Source organism: Felis catus, chromosome F1, assembly GCF_018350175.1.
Source record: "Felis catus isolate Fca126 chromosome F1, F.catus_Fca126_mat1.0, whole genome shotgun sequence".
NCBI classification, from domain to species: Eukaryota; Metazoa; Chordata; class Mammalia; order Carnivora; family Felidae; genus Felis; species Felis catus.
The window spans coordinates 27392664-27416408 of NC_058384.1; the positions used below are offsets into that span (position 1 = coordinate 27392664).

A 23745-nucleotide genomic window follows, 5' to 3' on the forward strand; every position below is an offset into this window, starting at 1 on the left:
TGAAGTCAAACGCTTGACTGACTGAGCCACCCAGGCGCCCCTTGACTGGCCAAAATTTCTTGATGACCAACAACAGCAACCCAACTCAAACGCCCTGAAGCAAAAAGAGAAGTTTTTGGCTCACATAATTGAAAAAACCTCCAAATTTAAAAACAATGTTGCCAGTACTTACCTTAGGCCAGGCTGCTCTAACAAAATACCAGAGTCTGGGTGGTTTAAACAACAAACACTTGTTTCTTACGTTCTGGAGGCTGAGAAGTCTGAGATCAGCATTCCAGCCTCGTCAGGGTCTGGTGAGAACTCTCTTTCTGGCTTGCACAGGGGCTCCTTCTTGGTACATCCTCACATGCAGGGACAGAAAGTAGGCTCTGGTCTCTTTTCATAAGGTACTAATCCCATCACGAAGACCTTACCTTCATGAGCGCATCTAGACTTAATCACCTCCCTGAGGCCCTGCCTCCAGATACCATCACGTAGGGGCTAGGGCTTTAACATGGGAATTTGGGGGACACAAACATCTGGTCCATAACAGTGCTCTAGCCTGGTGTTTCCTGGCCTCTTTTGCCTCTCCTCAGCCTTGTTCTAAGGCAGGCTTACTCTGTGTAACATAGCCAGGCTTATACTGGTCTTATAGTTGGGGTCCCAGGGAAAAGAATGCAACAAACTGTCCTCCAGTGCACCTGTTTATTCCTGAAACACACTCCAACTAGCCTTCTGTGAGTCCTGTGAGAACGGGCCCTCCTTGGAAAGCCAGAGTCCCATTACTGACATCCTAAAGCACATGGAAAGGGAAGGGGAGTCAGACAAGGAAGGGATGCAGGGCAGAGAGGAAAAAACACAAAAAAAATGAAAAAACAAAAAACCATGGTAGATGTCTGTCATAGACCCATATACTTGGGCGGGGATAGAATTCAAAAGACAAATGAAGAAGTCATTCCTCTAGAGGACTCCTTCCTTTGAGTCAGAAGGGAATGGTGTAGGGGTGGCTGAAATGTAGAAAGGGTGGGTGGTTTTTACTGGGGAGAGGGAAATGTGGTCAGAAGAATACAGTCATTCATAACTGTCAGCCCCTTTTGAGCCTGCCTGAGAAAAAGGCCAAGCAGAGACAAACCATGCCAGGAAATACAGAGCTAGACGATTGTTATGGCTTGAATGTTTGCATGCCTCCTGCACAAGCTCTAAACTTCAGTGTGATTGTATTTACAGGCCAGGTCTTAGAGAGGTAATTAAGTTTAGATGAGCTCATGAGGGTAGAGTCCTTATGATGGTGTTAGTGACCATATAAAAAGAGAACAGGGAGCTTGCTCTTCCTGTCTCTCTTTCTTACTGTATAAAGGAAGAAGTGAGGTCCTTTGCTGAGAGTGAATGAGTGGAGGAATAGAGGCAGAGGACTTGGGAAGAGTGGTAAAGGTTTAGAAGAACTCTAGGGGCATGGGGAGACATACAAGGACAAACACAGGATTGCCACATGGCACTGAGGTTGGAAAGAAGCAGCTCTACCCATCCCTCAAGGCTTGGTTAAAATACGTTCTCCATGAAATTGTACCCCCATTGGAAAGTATCTCACACTCTTCCAGGCTTCAGGGCATGCAGGGCCACTGGTATTGTCCTTATCATGTTCGCACAGTACTAAGTATTCTGCCAGCCGCATCGATCAGGCTCCTGAGAATGGAGACTGACGGTTTGGATGGTGAGTTCAAATACTGATTACCTGAGGCTCTTGAGTTTTGGTAAGTGAGTAGTAAAAGTTTGGGAAGGGATGGATTTATTTAAAAACCTATCTGAATCTATTCAGTTTCTCAATTTGGGTAGTGAAAGTTCCAATGAAGTGTTTGAATAGCGAGGATAATACAGTTTGTGCCTGTGTGTGTTCATGCCTGTTAACTTGCCTGCTGTATTGTATTCTCTTGAGGGCAGAAGTCCTGTGTGACTAATTTTCATGTTTCTGCAGGTCTTAAATGTGATGGGTGCTCAATATTTGCTAAGTTAATAAATAAAAACCCCAAGCTTTCCTATCCTCGCTTTTTTTTTTTTTTGTTCCTACTCAACTTTACTGCTCCATTAAGATAATTTAAGGTGAATCCAAAAGAACAACTTTAAAGAACCGCTCTTGCGATTGGGACCGCTTCCAACTGCAATTAAAAGCAGGGCTTGTCTTTTACTTTACCCTCCCGCCCTCCCCTCCCCACCCCCATCAGACAAAACCTGAATCAATTTCAGGAGATGGATTTTGCTGCTTGTGTGAAATGTTCTGGCTTCTAGTCAAATGGACATTGCAGGACTATGTAAAAACGGCTTTGTTCTCCACACAAATGAATTCATTTAAGCAGCACACAGTTTCGATCTCCTATTACCTTTTGGGAGGTTAAAGCATTAGAGAATTTTAAGGTACCATTATTGTATGAAAACTGCTGATTTAGGAATACCTGTGTGGTAAACAACTTGCTGAACCGCCTTACTGCATCTGAGATAAGGGAGCACATTGTTTATTGTGCCTGAAACCTGTTTCCAGTACAAGGATTGTACAAGCCTTGCTTAAGGAGGAACAATAATAACACGTAACCTTGAACATGCAGTACGCTTCGCCGCTTGTTCTTCGTTTGTAACTGTATCCTTCGATAAGGCTGAATTTCAGAGACGCCAACAAAGAGATAAAAAGATTCTGATAATAGCTGAAATGTTTTTGTTTCTGCATATTCGTGTGTGAATGAGGCTAGCATCAACACAGAGTTGGCGTTTAATAAATATTCATTGAAGGAGAGGATGAGTGAAGAAACATAGACTCCGTTGCTAGAGATTAAAGCTTAAAAAAGGCATTTTCCCAGGAGAAGACAAAAGAAACAAAATGCCTAGACTATGTTTTGTAAATAGCCCGGAATTGTGTTCAGGGACTCGGGAATTTGGAGAAAGAGAAGGAATACACATTTCTGTTGGTAGACTCAGGATAGAGGTTAACCAACAGCAAAGTGGTTCCTTCCTTCCATATTTCAATTCATAACAGCCACAAATGTTATTTGTCTAAATAGGAGCAAACAGGGAGGCACAACGTCAGATTTTATTTCCTTCTGCACTTCTAAGTAGCACTGTGGCCTTTGATGTGTCATACAATTCTCCTGAGCCTCAGTTTTCCCATTTAAAAAATGGATATAGTTCATGGGGGCTTATGAGAATCAAATACTACATATAAACATGTGTATGATTGAGCCTGGCATATTTATTCACTCAACAAATACTTACGTGCCAGGCGCTAGAAATGTAAAGGCAAAAAAGACAAGATCTCGGGGCATCTGGGTGGCTCAGTCAATTGAGGGTCCAACTTCAGTTCGGGTCATGATCTCATGGTTCATGAGTTCGAGCCCCTCATCGGGCTCTGCTGTCAGCACAGAGCCCACTTCAGATCCTCTGTCCCCCTCTCACTCTGCCCTTCCCCCACTAGTGCTCTCTCTCTCAAAACTAAATAAACATTAAAAACAAAACAAAACAAAACAAAACAAAACGAGATCTCATCCCTTGAAGAGCTTTTCGTCTTGTAGGCAAGATACACAAATAAACATGAATTGAGATCATTATGGATGGTGCACTATGTGAACGAGAAGAAGAATGTCTAAATCGGATTGGAGAACGTAGGAACACTTCCTGGGGAAGCAATGCTTGAGCTGAGTTTTGAAGAAGTAGGAGTTACACAGACAAAAATGAGAAGGTCATTCCACACAGAGTGGGTAGCATGTGCAAAAGCAGAGTGGCATGAAACGACTGAAAGTTTAGGGAACAGCAGATAGTTCAGTACAACTGGAGCAAAGGGTGTAGGGTGGCGGGAGGCAGCAGATGGGGTGAGAGAGGCAGGCGGAGGCCAGATCATGATGAGCCGTGGGCGTCATGCTTAAAGAAAGTGAACTTTACCACCAAAAATATGGTCAACCACTGAAAAAATTCACGGGGAGGTGAATCAAAACTGGGTTTATGTTTAGAAAGAGTACACTGGGCATAATGTGAGGAGAGAATTGTAGAGGCACAGCCTGGAGGCAGTGGGTTCCATTTGAGATCCCTACAGTAATCCAGACTGGAGAAAAATGAGAGTCTGAGCTAACGTAATGGAATGAGGAGGGAAAGGTGGATATAAGAGCCATTTAGGAGGTAGAGCTTGCAGGGTGGGAGTAGAGAGTGGGCAGTGAAGGAAATGAAACACTCCAAGATGATTCCCATCCAACTAGGTAGATGACATTGCCATTCATTGAGAGGGAGAACACAGGAGAAGATGCAGGTTTGAGATGGGAGTTGAACGTGTAGACGTGATACCTTCCCTGTAGGACATATTCAGTCTCATTGTCTGTGATTCGTCTCAGTAGAGATGTCCAAGAGACTGTTGAATATGTGGATCTGGATTATAAATATAAGTTGGAAAGAATGACCAAGACTGCTAGTTGTTCTCTGTTATCTATTGCCTTTTATTCTTTGGTACTAGAATTCCATCCCTTCTCTTTTTGGCTGAGTATATGGACACCCAGAATAAAAGCTACATTTCCCAGCCCCTTTGACAACTGGGAGTGGTCTTATGACTAAGATCTTGATGATGAAATGTAAGTGCAGTGTCATGTGAGAAGTTCTGAAAACCTTACTTTAGATTCGGCCTGCATATACACTGTGCCCCTCCTTCTGCACTTGTCCCTTCCTCCATTTTCCTGCCTGGAAGATAAATTGCCACCCTGGACAGTAAGGTTGAGACCACTCACAGGAGAACAACGAGAGAGAAGGATCCTGGGCAGGCCATCACTTTGCACTCCTCTAGAAGGGATCACTCATGCTGTATGTGTGGATAACACTCCCTGGAGTTGCACAGTGCACAGCCTGTGTAAATGGAACCCCAGGGCCTGGGTTCCTGACATCACAGAGTTTCATAACAGCTCTGGATTATTTGCTCAGGCTTTTATGTGAGATAGAAAATATTCCAAAAGTTCTCATTTGTTTAAGTTTTTAAACTAACAGTATTTTAGTTTTCTCTCAGTTGCAGTAATATCTAATCCTAAATCACACAAGGAAGGAGTCACCAACCCATGGGAGAGAGTTGAAGCCACAGGGATGGATCCAGCCACCTAGGGGCTATGTACAGCGTGAGAGGAGCAGAGGACAATCATAGGCCCCAGAAGGCAGGAACTTGAGGGGCCCCTCAGACTCTTTCCTCCATCGGTTCTGGAACATTCTTCGCTCTTTGTTCTTTTCCTTCCCACCCTACCTCTGGGAGGAGAACTTGTCTTCTCTACTCATCCAGTGCCCTTCTGTCACAGATGTCATGCTCTAACCGTAAAGTCCCGCAGGGGGTGTGGCAAGAGGAAAGCAGGAGCAGTGATTTTAACAGCTTTATTGAGATATAATTTATGTAACACACAGTGCAGTCGTTTAAAGTGTACAATTGAAGGACGCCTAGGAGGCTTAGGCCATTGAGCATCGGGCTCTTGATTTCAACTCAGATCATGATCTCACCGTTGTGAGATCGAGCCCCGCGTCCGGCTTTGTGCTGGGCATGTAGCTGCTTGAGATTCTCTCTTTCTCCCCCTCGCCCCCCATCCCTCCCCTGCTCTCTGTTTCTCAAAAAAAGAATAAGGTGTCCAATTAAATGTTTTTATACTATTTTCACAGAGTTGGTCAGCCATCACCACCATCTTAATTTTAGAATGTTTTTATGCCACAGAAAGAAATGGGATGAGGCATCCATTAGTAGCTGCTTGCCAGCCGTGGCAATAATTTTTTTTTAATGTTTTTTTTTAAATTTATTTTTGAAGGAGAGAGACAGAGCATGAGTGGGGGAGGAGCAGAGAGAGAAGGAGATGCAGAATTCAAAGCAGGCTCCAGGCTCTATGCTGTCAACGCAGGGCTCGAACTCACGAACTGCAAGATCATAACCTGAGCTCAAGTCAGACGCTCAACAAACTGAGCCACCCAGGCACCGCGGCAATGATTTTTAACTGGGTCATTGGTGGTCCCTTTTAAATCTGAAGCAACACAAGTGGTGAAACCAATGCCTTAGGCATAGAAAGGCAGAGAATGATAACGCCGAGGACACTGAGGTTCAGAGAGTTTCAGTTACCTGCACAAGGTGACAACAAAGAGGTGCCAGAACCTGGTCATCTGCTCTCCCCCCAATGCCCTTTGACTTTGCTGAAAAATGCTGTAAGCATTCCATAAGGACTCTTTGAATCCAGTGATAAGGTACCATGAGAGAATAATGACCTTTCTTTTCTTTAGAAATAATTTCAGACTTACAACAATGTCGTAAGAATACTGCAAAGAACTCCCACATGCCCTTTGTTCAGATTCCCCCATTGTTAACATTTACCACGTGTCTCTCATTCTCTTTGCATATATATATATATATATATATATATATATATATATATATACAGACTTTATTTTTTCTGAACAATTTGAGAGGAAGTTGTAAACATAATGTCCTATTATCCCTCAATACTTTATTATGCAATTCCTTCAAACAAAAACATTCTCCCAGGTAACTACAGTGCAAACACGGATACAATGTTACCATCGAATCCACAAACAACATTTGAATTTTACCATCTGTCCCAATGATATCCTTTATGGGTCTAGAATCTGATCCAGGATTATGGGTTGCATTTAATTTTCAGATCTCTTTGGTCTCCTTAGCCTTTCCTTGTCCTGCGTGTCTCTGACATTTGCAAAGAGAACAGCCCATTGTTTTGTGGAATATTCCTCAATGTGATTTTGTCTGATACTTTCTCCCAATTAACTTTAGGTCATGCGCTTTTAGCAGGGCCACCACAGAGGAATGCTTTGTTCTTCTCAGTGTATCGTATTAGGGGTACATGATGTCTGTTTACCCTATTAAGCTGGTTAAGCTGGTTTTTACCAAATTTCTCTATAGTAAAGTTAACTAATAAGTACTTTGTACTAAAACACACTCTCAAATACAGAGAACAAACTGGTGGTTACCTGGTTACTGGAGGGGAGCTGCGTGGGGGGATGGGTGAAATAGGTGAAGAGGATTAAAAGAACACTTATCATGATGAGCACTGAGTTTAGAATTATTGAATCATCATATTGTACACTGAAACTAAGGCAACACTATATGTTAATTATACTTCAATTAAAAAAAAGCCTTCTCGGGGCGCCTGGGTGGCGCAGTTGGTTAAGTGTCCGACTTCAGCCAGGACACGATCTCGCGCTCCGTGAGTTCGAGCCCCGCGTCAGGCTCTGGGCTGATGGCTCAGAGCCTGGAGCCTGTTTCCGATTCTGTGTCTCCCTCTCTCTCTGCCCCTCCCCCGTTCATGCTCTGTCTCCCTCTGTCCCAAAAATAAATAAACATTGAAAAAAAAAAATCTTTAAAAAAAAAAAGCCTTCTCAAAAAATAAGCATTTTGTACTTATTAAGAAGGAATTAATAAATATTCCATTGGTAGTTTCTATGAGATGTAAATATTCTCTTTCTCATCAAATTTTCATCCACTACGTCTAGTATCCATTGATGCATCTTGCCTAAATCAATTTTTATTATGATGATTTCCAAAAGGTGCTTTTCTTTTTTTATTAAAAAATTTTTAATGTTTATTCATTTCGGACGGGGAGGGGCAGAGAGAGAGGGAGACACAGGATCCGAAGCAGGCTCCAGGCTCTGAGCTGTCAGCACAGAACACAATGTGGGGCTCAAACTCACGAACTGTGAGATCATGACCTGAGCCGAAGTTGGATGCTTAACCGACTGAGCCACCCAGGTGTCCCCAAAGGATGCTTTTCTAATTCCCTCATTATTTCTGTATTTATTAGCTGGCATTGCACTGTGATGTGGAGTCCTTTTTCACTTATTTATTTGTATAATTTTAGACTCATGGACTCCAATTTTATTTATAATGGATTAATGTACTCATCTTGATATTTAGTTTTTAACATTAAAAATTTTTTATTTAGAGAGAGAGAGAGAGAGAGAGAGAAAGCACAAGTGGGGGAGGGGCAGAGAGAGAGAGAGAATCTTAAGCAGGCTCCACGCTCAGCACAGAGCCCAATGTGGGGCTCAGTCCCACAACCCTGGAATCATGACCTGAGCCAGAAACAAAAGTTGCACATTCAACCAACTAAGCCACCCAGGCACCCCCATCTTGATATTTATTTTGATTCTTAGTTGTCCTCAATTTGGCCAATGGGAGACCCTCCAAGTTGGGTCCTGGCTGATATATCCTCCCCATTCCTGAGCATTACCTCAATTTCCGGCACAACAAGATGTTCTGGCTTCATCCCAAACCTTCACTGTCCTCACCCCCATATTAGTTCCTATGGCTGCTGTAACAAATTATCTACAACAAATTGTGGCTTAAAACAACAAAAACTTATTCTCTCACAAGTTTGGAGGCTGGAGGTCTGAAATCAGTATCACTGGACTAAAATCTAGATATCAGCAGGATGAAGATCCCTCAGAGGCTCTAGGAGAGAATTCATCCCTAGCCTTCTCCTTAACTCCTGGTGGCTGCTGGCATACCTTGACTTGTGGTCACATCACTCCACTGTCCACCTCTTTGGTGACATTCTTTCCTCCTCTTCTGCCTGTAATCTCTTTCTGCCTCTCTCCTGCCCAGATAATATGGGATAATCTCCTCATTTTGGGGAGAAACTCAGTCATATCTGCAAACATCCTTTTTCCAAATAAGATAGCATTTATAGGTTCCAGGGATTAAGATGTGATCAGATATCATTTGGTGGGCCATTTTTTAGCCTACCATGCCCTGGAATCCATCGTTTCTTGAAAAAGTGCTGGTTCCTTTTTAACAGATCTGGTATCTTCTAAACATATTTAGAAGTCAAGATGTGGATTCCAGGTATCCTTGGATGTTTTACTTCCAGGCACTGTGCAGATAGAGCTAGAAAATTATACAGATAAATGGAAAAACAGAATAGAATAGAATAGAATAGAATAGAATAGAATAGATACGTGGGGATGTATGTCTGTATATATGTATGCCTATGTAAGCATATATCTACATATACACACATAAATACATATAAATTTCATTTATCTATTTACATAAAAAACAAGGAGTTCACATAGATACCTTCAATTCCACTCCAGCACTACAGAGCTAACTCTAGCCTTCTTCCTTTCTGTATCTGTCGTTGTTATTGCTGTTTATTTATTTGAAAGAGAGAGAGAGTGAGCATAATAGGGGAAGGGCAGAGGGAGGGGACCAGAGAATCCAAAGCGGGCTCTGAACTGACAGCAGTGAGGCCGATGTGGGACTCGAACTCATGAACTGTGAGATCATGACCTGAGCCCAAGTCAGATGCTTATCTGACTGAGCCACCCAGATGCCCCAAAGCACCTTTATTTGTGATCTCACGTTTGTTATGCTCAGAGAGATGTCCTCAAGTTCCAGAAATGGGAGAATGGTTTTTACAATCTGACATCCTCGAAAGCTTCCACCCTAAAAGCTTCAAGACAACAGTGAAGGGTTCAGAAGTTCCCCTACACGGCATACATATTCACATTTGGTGCTGCGTTTTTCATCCTTTAAAAAAAACATGAATTGCCAGACATGCTGAATGTTGAATTGCTTATAGACATATTTTTTTTTTTCAGTTGGATGAACACCTTCATATTTAAAAACCCTAGAAGACCCTGGGGAAACAATTTTAAAATCCACTCAGAGACACTAACAGATGATTTTGCCCCTCACTAACTCCCTTTCTGATGTTCCTAATGGGAGGAAGGGTGGCGTTCAGCTGTTCCATTTCAATTCTACACAAACATCGGATTTATAGTGCTATTGTGTAATATCATTGTCTAATCCTAAAGAGGTTTTCCTATCAGGAAATAGAGATTGGGTGGTGGTGCGGTGGCAATCAGAGGGAAATTAGTGGATTACAGTGCATTTGGGGGATTCTTCTAAAGTTCTTCAGGCACAATTTTGGTCTTTGCTCTTGGGATTTAAAAAAAAAAAAGTGTGTGTGTGTGTGTGTGTGTGTGTGTGTGTGTGTGTGTGTGTGTGGCTATCTTAGCTGTTGCAATCCCTGGGCTGCTTACGCATTAATAACATTCCAAAAATGCAACAGATTTTGTTTTTTCTGCTATTCGTATGCCAGGCATCTGGGGTGAGACAAGGAAAATGGAAACCTGAAAGCCTCCTGAAACTGTGCAATGAAGGCGGTAGCTTTTGATGGCTGGGGATTGGGTCTGATTTTCCTTTTCACTTACAAAGCTTCAGAAATTAAAGGGAGAACATTTAAAAGGGGGGAAAAACCCTCGAAGTGCTTCATACCACAGTTAAAAAAAAGGAAGATGTATGTCAGGACACAGAGGAAATGACAAGGCATATTTGCAGTAATCAAGGCTTTGTTGCAGGGTCCACATATGTGGTGTGACAATAAAGCAAAGAGAAATTTTTTTAACACAGTACAACTTAAATGTTCAAAGGAGTTGTATCCACTTTAAACGGCCACCCAGCGAGCCCGTACACAATTCTAAGGAGAGTATATCATCTTGCCAAACATTTTGGAAACATCTTTTGGAGTTGACTTCAGAGCCACCTAATGAGCCACATACAATTTTAGTCTCCTGACTGTAACAGCAAATATTTTTTCCCACCCAAACTAGAATTTCCAGCCCTTTGTTACTCCTTTTTCTTCTTCTTCTTCCTTTTATTTAAGAGAAGTGGGGCGATGGGGGGGGCAGGGGAGTGGGGAGAACATGCATGTGAGTGGGGGAGGGGCAGAGGAAGAGGGAGAGAGAGAATCTTAAGCAGGCTCCACACCCAGCGCAGGGCTCCATCTCACCACTGTGAGATCATGATCTGAGCCAAAATCAGGAGTCACCCAGCCGCCTCTATTTTTTATTCTTCTAACTGGACTTTAAAGACTTGGAAGTTTCCAAAAAAATCCTTGTCAAATATCTCTTAATGCAATTCCAAAGAACATGTAATTAGTGATAAAATGAAATTAATAATTGCTGACCGGCTACACACATTTTTTGTTTCCTTTTTTCCCATTTTACCAATGAGAAAACTGAGGCTCAGAGAGAGGTTAAGCCACTAGATCAAGGTCGAGGTTCAATAGTGGCAGAACTTGATTTGCTGCCAGGCCACCTGCCCCCAAAGCTCCTGCTTCTTGCCCTGTGCTGCACTTAAGTGAGCCCTCCAAAATGCTTCAGGGCAATGCCATTAGCCCTGGAAACTTATGTTGACCTCCCCAGCGGCCATTTCAAAAACACAAGGCTCATTTGGTTGTATACATTCTCATTTGTTTGTTTAAAGCCCACGTCATCATTTTATGTCACAGAGAAAACGTACAACCGAACATGTTAATGGGATGCTACCCACAAATGAAGACGGACAGTGTTAATATTACCATTTAGAACAATGATTCTTAGGAACCGAAGGTGGGGGGAGGGAGCTCAGACTCCCACGTGCTGCCCACCGGAATCTGGAGGGGGCTTGGTCTGAAAACAAAGCAGTGCTTTGTTCTGGTGCCTTTGTTCCCCTTGATATCTATGTTGAATTTCAGAAAATGAGAGGAGGGCATGTGATGTTTTAAAGTTTATCAAAAGGGGTTTTAAAATGCAAGGGTTTTAAATGAATATGGAAAATATTGTAAGAAGGAGAACATAATCTGCATCAGTGTTGTGGATATCTTTGCCTCTGTACCAGAAAACCCTGGCTGGTAAAAGCCTGAGGTAAGGAGGTCAAAGAAAACACATCTTCAATCCCCATTGTTTAATAATTCAGTGCAAACCCTCCTTATTATGCCTCTAAAATCATTATTGTTCCTCGTGAAGGGAGCTGGGGAGAGGAGCTGCAGCCTCTGGGCACAGACGAAGACTGAGCCTGAGCGTGTGAAGTTCCAGGAGCTGTGGACGTTCAAACCCGCTCCCTCCTCTTGACTGAGAAATGCTGGCAGTGACAGACGAATGCTCTCGAGCATCTGTTCAGTAGACAGTTGTGAATGGCGGATTCTTCCTAAACAAATTTATAGTTGCTGTGTAAACATTTCGGTTTGATAAATAGCTCCATTTGCACTAGCCTGTTGTTTGGTCAAGCAATGTGAGTGTGTGTGGCCTTGCACCTCGGAGACGGTGAGAGTGGGTTGATTGTCCCCTGGGTGAAATGCTCCATTGGAAAATCACTGTGCATTTCACCTTCTTCAGCTGCACTATTTCTGTCCCAGTTTTCTTCTGTGTTTTTCGTATTTTCAATTATTTCTAACTAGATGGTAAGAGTCGTGGGCTCCAGGGGCCATGTCTATTCCATTCACTATGCACGTAGCATAGTATTTGGCACATGGCAGGCACTCAAAGAATAAATAATCCAAAGCTCTATCCTGCCTGCTCTATCTTGCTCAGAACTCTGAGCTGGTCATTGCCCAAAGCTCGTTTGACTACACTGGGTCAAATTCCAGAGAGAGCAGGAGAGTCAATTTTCAACGATGCCTAGGCAGTATGCCACTGCCAGGCCCTTCCTGCTACCCATTTGGAAAGCAAACCACTGCTTATCCAGCTAGCTTGTCAGAAGGAAATTCACTCCACACCACCCTCAAGGGGTCTACCAATCCCCATTCTGGAAATGCAAAGTCTGGATTTTTTCTATGCCTAAAGGCTGAAGGTTGCTCCCCAACTCCCCCGACCCAGAGGCGAAATCAGGGAGGGGTGGAGCCCTGGACAGCAGCCAGTGCCATCATCATGGCCTGCAGGGACAGTTCTTCAGAGGGGGTCCTTGGTCCAAGCCAAAGAGGCCAGCCCTTGGATGGGCCGTCAGGGGAGACCAGCTGCAAACTGGGAATTGATGTGTTTGTGAGCAGATAAGAATGAGAGAGGGGATGTCAAAGCTGAAGAGAGGCAGGAGCAGGTGGGAGGCCTGGATGGAGCCAGGAGTCAGCATGGGACAAGGTCCCACATGGTCAAGAAACCCTTCTGGTCAAGCCCTCCTACGCCACCATGCTGACATGGAATGTGTGTTTTAGTCATGTTTTCTGGACTATAATATAGCCAATACTATCGAGACAGTATTCAAAGGGGGGAAATTGAGTAAGCAAAACTGGAGGCCATGGGGTCCAGAGTGAGGGCATAGGATGATGGTTCTCATTAGAACATTAAAATCACCTGGGGAGCTTTTGAAGTCCACGGAAGCCAGACCTGACCCCTATAGATTCTTAGTTAATTGGTCAGAAGTGGGGCCCAAGCATCAGTGGGTTTTTAAAGCTCTCCAGGTGATTCTAATGTACTTGAGCCTGGATCAGGCAAAAACAAACAGGAAGCAGGGAGAATATGCTTATCCACTCAGCTTCTCGTCTCCCAGCCGAGTGCCTGCTCGTCCAGCTCACTCCGGGTGCCACGACCTTGTCGCAGCCTATTCGCAGTCCAGAGAAACTGAAGGAAACTGATTGCATTAGCTCAGGTAACTGGGTTAATTGGGATGGTACCCTCTACTTTCTCCTTTTGGCAACCAGAGGATGGCCTTGAACATAAACAATAAGGTGGAATTAGCATATAATACAGTGGCTTAACTTTAGACCAGGGTTGTCAGTAGCAAATAAAAATACAGAACACCCAATTTGATTTTCGCTTCAAATAAAGAATGAATAATTTTAGTATATGCACCATGCAATATTTGGGGGCATATTCATAACAAAAAATATATTCATTCATCTGAAATTAAAATTTAACAGGGCAACTTGTAATTTACCTGTGAATCCCCTGTTAGACTCCAATCTTGTGTTTGACTTCGAGAGCATGACTAGATTTTTATAATAAAATTGACAAGACTGGCTTAGTGTGTATGTATTGGGTGGGTATAGGCCTCAATTTTCTGGAGATGTCCAAGTTTACACCTGCTTCGCCAACTTGAGTAACAGGCCTCCTTTCCCTTAAAGTGTCTAGTTTGAATGATGAAGGTGTGGTCATCCCGTTCATGGTGACCCAGCCCGAGGACGCCTGGCTGTACTCAGTAACACAAGAATTGTAGTTGGTTAGTTCCATAAAGGAGATGATCTCTGGTTTTCTTTCTGGTGGCCTGGGGTAATCGAACATGAACTCCACCTGGGTTGTTGTACCTTGCTGTACCTTGCTGTCTCACTGTAACCCTCCTCTGACTGGGGGAGGTGGACCCAGGCTGCCTGCGAGCCTGAGGGAGGCCAGGATGGCAAACCCCTTTGCTCCCAGCATGCTCTGCACCTTGCCAGCAGTGGCCAGAGCTGTAAACTGTACTCACCCCTGTGCCCACCATACCTGGAGGCTAAGGGAGGTGGCAGTAAAACCACTTCTGTATTTACCTTTAATTGGTGTCTTTATCTGCCTTGTAAAACCACTTGTCTAGAGGAAGTGTTTAAGGTCCTGATCTTACATGCCTCCTTAGGCAGCTCCAAAGAAACCAGCCCCTGACCATGGCCCCGAGTCACATATTTGTCAGCCTGCCTCCCTGGGTATGCACCTCACCTGCCTCCCTGTGTGCATGCACACCCCATCCATTCCTGAATAGCATGTACTCCCAGAGCGTCTCGGCTTCATGCTCGGTGCCCACTGTTAGCCTCACGTTGGCCTCTTGGCTTTGAATACCAGCCTCTCTTCTCGGATTTATCACACTTGCCTCTCCCTCCACCTGCTTGACTTAGGGCTTTATAGATCCCTGAGTTACAGCATTCTTAAAGCTATATGATGCATAAGGGATACACCCTCTTTAATCTTTGGTCTCATGGGACCCGTCAGGACATTCATTACACCTGAGACCCTCAATAACCCATTCCCTACCTGTCACCCACTTGGGAGCAACATTCTTTCTGGGTGACACCATTCGCAGCACAGCCATACTGCTCAGTGTCACAGACCTCACTGGCCACATCGGGCTCACTGCCTCCAGCCTGTCAACACAGAGCCCAGTTCAGGTCCTCTGTCTCCCTCTCTCTGCTCCTCCCCTGCTTGCACTCTCCCAAAAATAAGTATTTAAAAAATCATTTTAATTATTATAAGCATACTCAGTTGCTGGTCTTTGACTTGCTCTTAATATTTTTTTAATGTGTATTTATTTTTGAGAGAGAGACAGAGCACAAGCAGGGGAGGGGCAGAGAGAGAGGGAGACACAGAATCTGAAGCAGGCTCCAGGCTCTGAGCTGTGAGCACAGAGCCTGATGCGGGGCTCGAACTCACAAGCTGAGCCAAAGTCAGAAGCTCAACCGACTGAGCCATCCAGGTGCCCCCTGATCTTCGACTTGCTGAACTAACTAAATGTGGTATTACTCTCCCACCAAGCTGTCGGGGCACCTCCAGTTTCTCACAGATCAGGGTGGATGATGGCAGGACGGTCCTCTCAGACAAGTCCCTGTCCAAGCTGAGTTCCCCACTGTTTCATATGGTCCAAAGTTTCATATGCACCACTGTTTCATATGGTGCAAAGCGGCTGCTCTGAGCTGCCAGACAACCCACTGCTGAGATCTGCACGTCTGGATCTCCAGGGATCTTCTGTTCCCCAAATCCCTGCTGTGTACTGCCCCCACCTCCTGCAACGCCACCTGTTATCCCAGCTGGATTGTTCTGACAGTTAATGCCTGGTCCCTTGTGCCCACCTCATCCTCTGTGGTCTTGGAGATTCCCCTGCTTGGCCCCACTTCTTGCCATACATGTAGTTTGACTGCCACTAAGCACCTGGTCACCAGTGTGGTTTGGATTTGGCCTTTCCAAATAACTCTCAGCCAAATGCCTTCTGTGTTTCCATTCCAACAGCATGTTGTGGGTTGGGGGGTGGGAGGCAGATGGAAACTAGGAGAATGCTCAGGCAAGAGCAACCACCGAAAGGTGCCAGGGGGGAGCAGAGCAAACAGACAAGATAACCCTGTTTCCTGATAACCTTTTTTGTGCCTTTCTCCCCTTATCTCTAATTCATTGGGGCTGGAACATGGTGACTCAAACCCCATGGTGGGGCTGAAAATAGAAAGGCCAACACAGATTTTTCCCTACTCTGAGATGACTTAGAATATGAAACGTTAAAAAAAAATTGAGGCAGTGTGTTCTTTGATATTCCTAAAGAATCAATCAGTTGAATTAAGCAGATATTTAAGACATAGTTTACCAAAAACTTTAATTTGTACACTTTTTAAAAAGAGCTCGACTACTGTGTAAGGCTAGACACTAACTTATTGGAGGGCAAACTTACAACTTCCTATAAAATGAGTAAATGCCATTGAACACTCAGCAAGACGAATGTTCTCTGTGTTAACTTAGCCAGCAAAGGCATAGGTTATACAAAGTCATTTCTGGTGCGTATCAACCATGTAGAACTATAAAATAAAACAATTCAGTAGTTGTTGGACCAGAGAAGAAGCATTTCTTTATTTAAAAAATTTCTTTTCATGTTTATTTATTTTTGAGAGAGAGGGAGAGACAGAGTGCCAGCAAGGGAGGGGCAGAGAGAGAGAGGGAGACACAGAATCTGAGGCAGGCTCGGATTCTGTCTGAGCTGTTAGCACAGGGCCCGACGAGGGGCTCAAACCCACAAACTGTGAGATCATGACCGGGGCCGAAGTTGGACGCTTAACCAACTGAGCCACCCAGGCACCTCAAACATTTCTTTATGTTTTAGGGCCTCTCAGATGTAGCCCAAGATACTAAGTATCTCTAAATATAATTTCTAGAATGTCTTTTGTTATTGTGACACCTAGAAGGAACATCTTCTCACGCAAGGAATATGGTAATGCCACACTGGAGCATGTGCCTCTATACTTGTGTAATATTGGTTCTATGACTTTGAATTACTAAATTGTTTATGTTTATTTTTGAGAGAGAAAGAGAATGTGAGTGAGGGAGGGACAGACAGAGAGGGAAACACAGAATCCGAAGCAGGCTCCAGGCTCCGAGCTGTTAGCACCATTAGCACCTTGGAGCTGGAACTCACAAACCCCGAGGTCATGACCTGAGCGGAAGTCAGATGCTTAACAGACTGAGCCACCCAGGCGCCCCTGAATTACTTTAGATTCTGCCTTAGCTCCTTCCTGGCACAGTGCTTCATCGGAACTGCTCCTACCCTGGTAAAGTACCCATGGCTCGTACGTGTGTAGTGCTTGTGAACTTCATTTCCTGAGCCTCCTGATCTCACCTGCTTCATCCCTCTACCCCACCCCATTCTTTTGATAGCTTTTACTTCTAGCCTGGCTGCCTTTATATTATTGTGTTTTGCTCCTTCAGCTCACCTCTTGATGAGACAAAACAGCGTTGGGATTCCAACTCTGCCACTTACTAATTCTTGGCAACTTGCTCAACCTGAGCCTCACTCTTCTCATCTGTGAAATAATAATAATGAACCTTCGATACGGTTACTATGAAGTTCAAAGGAGACAAAACATGGAAAGTGCTTAGAAACATGGCTGGCGCGTGGTAAGGATTCACTAGATGTTAGCTATTCTTACTACCATTTAGCTTTCCCAAGATGGCCACGGTCTGAGCCATGCTTTACATCTCTTTTGTTTGGCTTGACACATTCATGGATTGCTTTGATAGAATCCTCTCCAGGACGACCTAGCAACTTCCACACCTTTTATAGCCAGTCTTTGGAGGTGAGGCCAGACACAGGGTTCCTTATAGTAACAGAAGCAACCAGACGGGTATGTCTAACAATATCACCTCATTATCACAAATGCCAAATTTTATTAAGTCAAAAAGCACATTTGGAGAACTTTTTTCTTTTTTTTTTTACCATTTTGTTTAATTTATTATTTTTTTAAAATTTACATCCAAGTTAGTTAGCATATAGTGCAACCATGATTTCAGGAGTAGTTTCCCTAATGCCTCTTATCCATTTAGCTCATCCCCCCTCCCACAACCCCTCCAGTAACCCTCTGTTTGTTCTCCATATTTAAGAGTCTTTATGTTTTTGTCCCCCTCCCTGTTTTTATGTTATTTTTGCTTTCCTTCCCTTGTGTTCAGCTGTTCTGTGTCTTAAGTCCTCATATGAGTGAAGTCATATGATATTTGTCTTTCTCTGACTAATTTCGCTTAGCATAATACCCTCTAGTTCCATCCATGTAGTTACAAATGGCAAGATTTCATTCTTTTTGATTGCCGAGGAATCTCCATTGTATATATATACCACATCTTCTTTTTAAAACAATTTTTAATGTTTATTTATTTTTGAGAGAGAAGAGCAGAGAGAGAGAGAGAGAGAAAGAGAGAGAGAGAGACAGAATCTAAAGCAGGCTCCAGGCTCTGAGCTGTCAGCACAGAGCCTGACGCGGGGCTTGAACCCACAAACCATGAGATCATGACCTGAGCTGAAGTCAGATGTCTATCCAAATGAGCCACCAAGGCACCCCTATATCATATCTTCTTTATCCATTCATCCATCGATGGACACTTGGGCTCTTTCCATACTTTGGCTATTGTTAATAGTGCTGCTATAAACATTGGGGTGCATGTGCCCCTTCGAAACAGCATACCTGTGTCCATTGGATAAATACCTAGCAGTGCAATTGCTGGGTTGTAAGGTAGTTCTGTTTTTACATTTGGAGAACTTTTTATCATAAGTGTCCAATTCAAGATGATCTAATCTTGATCTTACCAAGAATATCATCTAAGACATTCTCAAAATGGGTGCATTGAAACACTTTTATAGGCAGTTACATTGATTCCATTTATGAAATTTAAATACGAATAATAACCCATGGAACTGGATAGAGGTATGCTTTCTATAATACTTCATGGTAGTTGGGAGGAACGTTATAATGACTTAGATCTGGGCATCGCAAACTTTCCTCTTAGGAAAACAGCATACATTTCACTCAGGTCCCATTTGTTGACTGTGGGATAGAATGGAAGCCTCTTCATATGTCATTGACATCGACCATCAAAGCATCTATGTTAATCACAGGGTCTGTGTGGCAGTTTTAAAACATGGTACATTCTGCTATGTTCCACCTGTCCCTTTTGCTTGAGTCTATACAGGCTTCAACAATAGAGTGTGGTGATTTTTGAGCAGGGTGGGGGCTAGAGTGAGCCAAGAGAGATGTCTATGGGTGCACATTGAAAGAGGCACTCACTCTCAGTGTGGGCATTAATGTGTGACTCAAAAATCTTCACGCTTTGTGCCCACACCTTCATCCTACCGCAGACCTCTTCATCTCTGATCTTTCAGTTCTTTTCCTTCTAGGCTTTTGACCAGACATCACTGCCTGGGAATCTACATATATTTTCACACTGGGCCCCTTCTCCTTCCATAAAGACTGGATGGCCAGGTATACTGCTCATTGGGAAGATTTTCCCTTTCCACTGTCTTTTAAGGCTACCTCTTTAAATATCCACAGACTAAACTAACCTATTCATAAACCAAGTTCAGACAGGTCTTTCAGCCGGTCTCGTGGGATCTCTCATATGGTCTGAGGTACAACCCAGTGTAACTATCTGGGTGGAGACATGGGTCTAGGCCATGTAGGTATGCAGCTGTCTTATGCCTTCAAGCCCTGCTTGGGCTTAATCCGGGATGCGCCATGGTCAATTTATGATAAATTTTGCTGGACCAACCTGACTTTATGACTTAGTGAATGTGACAGAATACAGCTCATTAGCAGTTCCAGAATCACGGATACTTCATATCTCAAGGTCAAGTGTTCCATTCCTACTAGGACCTAGTCGTACACCTAGAGTTCTTTCTCAAAGGACACATACTTCTCTGATGTAACATGAATCCACCCCAGAGTCTGAGAAATCTGCACTGTGATTTTTTTTCTAGAGCTTGCCATAGACTCCTTACCGCACTAGGGGAAATCCACCGGTGCAACCCAGCAGCATAGGATCTGGTGAATGGTGTGGCTGAGGTGGCAGGGCTGATTGCTGCATGGCCTGGACTTGCTGCAGAGCTCTTTCCTGTGTATCTCCTGCTGCATGTTAATAAGCTGGAATCCTTCAGTGTCACCTAGTATATTAGCTGGAGTAGCATTTCTAGGGATGTAATGTGTTGCCTCCAGAACCCAAAGGGGCACAGCCAAGAGTCGTGCTTCCTTCCTTGTGGCAGCAGATGCAAGATGCAGCAGGTTTGCTTTTCCTTTGATTTCACTGACTTTCTCTATTCTTTGCTGCTTCCTCCATAATGGAAAGGACCCAATGTAATGAATCTGCCACCAGATGGGCTAGGTGGCTGGTGGGTCCAGGTGGCTGGTGGCTCTCCCTGCCCAGGAACTCTGTGTAGGTTTTCACTGTTGGCAGGTTAGGCTGTCAACAGTGGCAGTAGCCATATCAACCTCGGTGAGAAGATGTCTATATTGTTGAGCCCATGAGGAGCTTCTATTCCTGTTGCCATGACTACTTTGGACTTGAATTCATTAAGCACTGGAGTATCTGGCTGAGATCCACAGAATAGGTCAACATACCATCTTGAGTTTTTGACAGCCTTCTATGCGGTGAGCATATACAAGCAAAACACACATCTTTACTCCGTGCCCACTTCAAGACATCCATCTCTATACCTTTTCCAGCCCTCCTGTCACCGATCTCCCCTTCCTGTCCTCTTCAATTCCCTAATCATCCATCCACTGTCCATGAATCAGTGCCTATTTTCAGTACTGACAGGGTCGATAACCAAATACACTTCTTTCATTTTGCACACTGGAAGGATTTCCCTTTAGTACTGTCTTAACTTGCATCTGATGTGGGCTATTACGCTGTAGCAGTCCACCTCTGGTTTATGCTGTGTGGAACCACGTATAAACCTGATCTGAGGGGCGCCTGGGTGGCGCAGTTGACTAAGCGTCCGACTGCAGCCAGGTCACGATCTCGCGGTCCGGGAGTTAGAGCCCCGGGTTGAGCTCTGGGCTTATGGCTCAGAGCCTGGAGCCTGTTTCCGATTCTGTGTCTCCCTCTCTCTCTGCCCCTCCCCCGTTCGTGCTCTGTGTCTCTCTGTCCCAAAAATAAATAAACGTTGAAAAAAAAATTTTTTTTTAAAATAAAAAAATAAACCTGATCTGAGTTTTTCTCCCTCAGTCAGCTGATCATAATGAACTCCTGCTGACATTATAGGTATATACTGAGGAAAAGGAGGCAACGTCACAGGACTAGGTGCTGTGGGAGTCTAAGGCACAGCTCATACAAATTACTTGTGTCTTCAGAATTTTCTTGAGTCCTATTTCTTAGTCGTTATTTCTACTGATGGTCATTGCTGCTGAGCATACTCTCAATTTATAAGTTGCTGGATCAGATATCACCCAGTTCATGATGAGCAGCTCACTTTGTATTGTCACTTAATGTCCTAAATGTCCCTGCCAGGGCCCTGTAGCTCTGTTTCTTTAGAGAAAAAAGAATTGTTATCTGAAGGAGAGAGCATAGCTTTGCTCCCAAACCCCAGGAGTCTACATTGTGATTCTTCTATTAGAACTTGCTAGAAGTAAGCATCTCTCTTTGCCACTAATACTTGGAATGTGGCTGGATCTGTTAGGTCATATGACCAAAAATTGCTGTAGAACCTCTTGCTTTGGGCATTATTCAAAACTGGCAGCTTTTGGGTTATTCAGTAAATGGGCTGTAGTAACACATCAAAATTGGTGCATATTGTTCCTAAAACCAAGAAAAAAAAAGCCCCTGCATTTTCATGAGGTTTCTCTCCTACTCTATGGCATGCATGCATGCAAGTAAGGTATCTGTGGTGTTTGCTACTTTGTGTGCCTTGGGTCCAATTAGCATGCCATCAATTAATGGAGCATCATAATTTATGTGGAATGTTAAGATCACCAAGATATCTTTGGCCTAGATTATGCAGAAGGCACGAAAGTTGATGTAGCCCTGAGGCAAATCCTTGCCAGTTGAAAGCAAATGGCTGCTGGTGGGTCTTGTAAATTAATAGAGGGGGAAACAAAGCATTCACTGGATCAATAGCTCTATATTAGGAGTCAGAGTCTGAGATGATTTGCTCCAATATATATACCAAATTGGAAAAGCAACTTCAAAAAAATGCCTGATTGATTTATGATAATCTATAATCATTCTCCAAAATTTATCTACCTTCCTCATCCACTGTCCACGTGTTAAATGGCAATGTGAAAGTAATTGCTGCCTTGGGATCTTTCAAGTCTTTGAGAGTGTCACTAAAGTTGATAACTCCCCCGAGGATGCAGTATTGGTTTTCATTTATTATTCTCATTAGGAGAGGATGCTCCAGGATGCTTTACTTAGCTGTTCCTACAATAGCCATTACTCCGTGGGTCATGAAGGCAGTGTAGTGATTCTCTCAGTTGCCTAGGATGTCTGTTCCAATTATACATTCAGAAACTTGGGAAATAAGCATATAATGAGTCTGTGGACCTCTTGAGCTCACTATTGGGTGAGCCTTCGGCCAAAACATCATATTTCCTGTCCTCTATAAGCCCCTGGTGGACCTGTAGACTATAGTGAATTTTTGGGTCCTCAAGGATTAGTATCAAGTAAGAAGGCTATGTTAGTTTCCTACAGTTGCCATAACGAATTACCACAAACTTGTTGGCTTTAAACAACAGAAATGTATTCTCTCATAGTTCTGGAGAACAGAAGTTTGAAATTAAAGTGTTGGTGGGGCTCTTATCCCTCAAAGTCTCTAGGGAAGGATCTTTCCTCACCTTTTCCAGTTCTGGTGGTTCCTGTTGGCTCCATGCTTCTTTAACTTCTGGCTGCACAATTCCGATCTCTGCCTACATCTTCGCATGGTCTTCTTTCCTTTGTCTCTATCTCTTTTAAGGGCATTTTAATTGGATTTAGGTCCCATTCTTTTCTAGCATGATCCTTATAATTACATCTGCAAAGATACTATTTCCAAATAAGATCATATTCTGAGGTTCCAGGTGAACATGAACCTTAGGGATCTTATTCAACCCACTACAGAGCCAGTGTTTAGTAATTCCATAAAACTATGGGTTTTTCATTTGTTCCTGTGTACAGCCAGTGTAGCAAATGAATGTAGATCCTATACAGAAGGCTTGTAGAAAGATGTGTGGTGTATTTTTGTTGCAGTATTGCAGTGTCCTTCTTCAAAATGACCCAATCTCCCTTTCATTCAAGGGGCTACGGGTCTATACATCGGCTTAGATATGGGAACCAGCTGACAGAGCATATCAAATTAATTCTGGGGGTACCAAACACTAAATTACTACTACATACTTCTAAAGCACCACCCCCCGCTCTGGTCCAAAGAAAATTTTTAAAAAACTAACATTAGGTGGCAGTTTTCCAATACACTTAACAGTGGCCATGTAACTAGCTCCTTTGGTAGTTAAAAGGTATAGCCACAAAAAAAAAAAAAAAAAAAAAAAGGAGAGCATAATAGTTAAAACAATAATAAGAAGCAATGAAAAACAACAGAAACAGAAATAAGGCAGTCGCCCATACTCCATCAGGCTTTATCATATTCTCCTACCCTGAGCTTCTAATTACTTATTCCTTTATCCTGATCAAAATCTGGATTAAGGAGTGTGCCAGCTGAGTAGGCGCCCAGAGCACCAATTAATAAGTAAACAGTGAAAAAAAAATCAATGGAATACATTGGCTATATGGTGTCAGTCAATGCAGATCTTCATGGGAGGATTTTTATACAACTGGTGAAAGCGTAATTTGGTCATACTCCCACCAGACTAGACAGTAATCTCAAATGGAATTTTTAAAATACGTCTGTCCCACTAAAGAGATTTTGAACAAATATCTAAAGAGCATTGGCTTGCTCAGATCACGATCTCACAGTCTGTGAGTTCGAGCCCTGAACTGAGCTCCATGCTGACAGTGTGGAGCCTGCTTGGGATTCTCTCTCTC

General features: G+C 43.4%; 1 long non-coding RNA gene across 2 annotated transcripts in view; it reads left to right on the forward strand.

Moving 5' to 3' along the window:
• Positions 1 to 23745, forward strand: part of LOC111558399 — a 70357-nt gene that overhangs the window by 11855 nt on the left and 34757 nt on the right. The window contains exon 3 of one of the 2 annotated variants that reach the window (XR_002739276.2): positions 13301 to 13399. This is a non-coding gene — a long non-coding RNA (uncharacterized LOC111558399). Of the gene's footprint in view, positions 1 to 12536; positions 13400 to 23745 lie in introns of those variants that run through there. The other variant, XR_006591768.1, reaches the window with a different exon arrangement.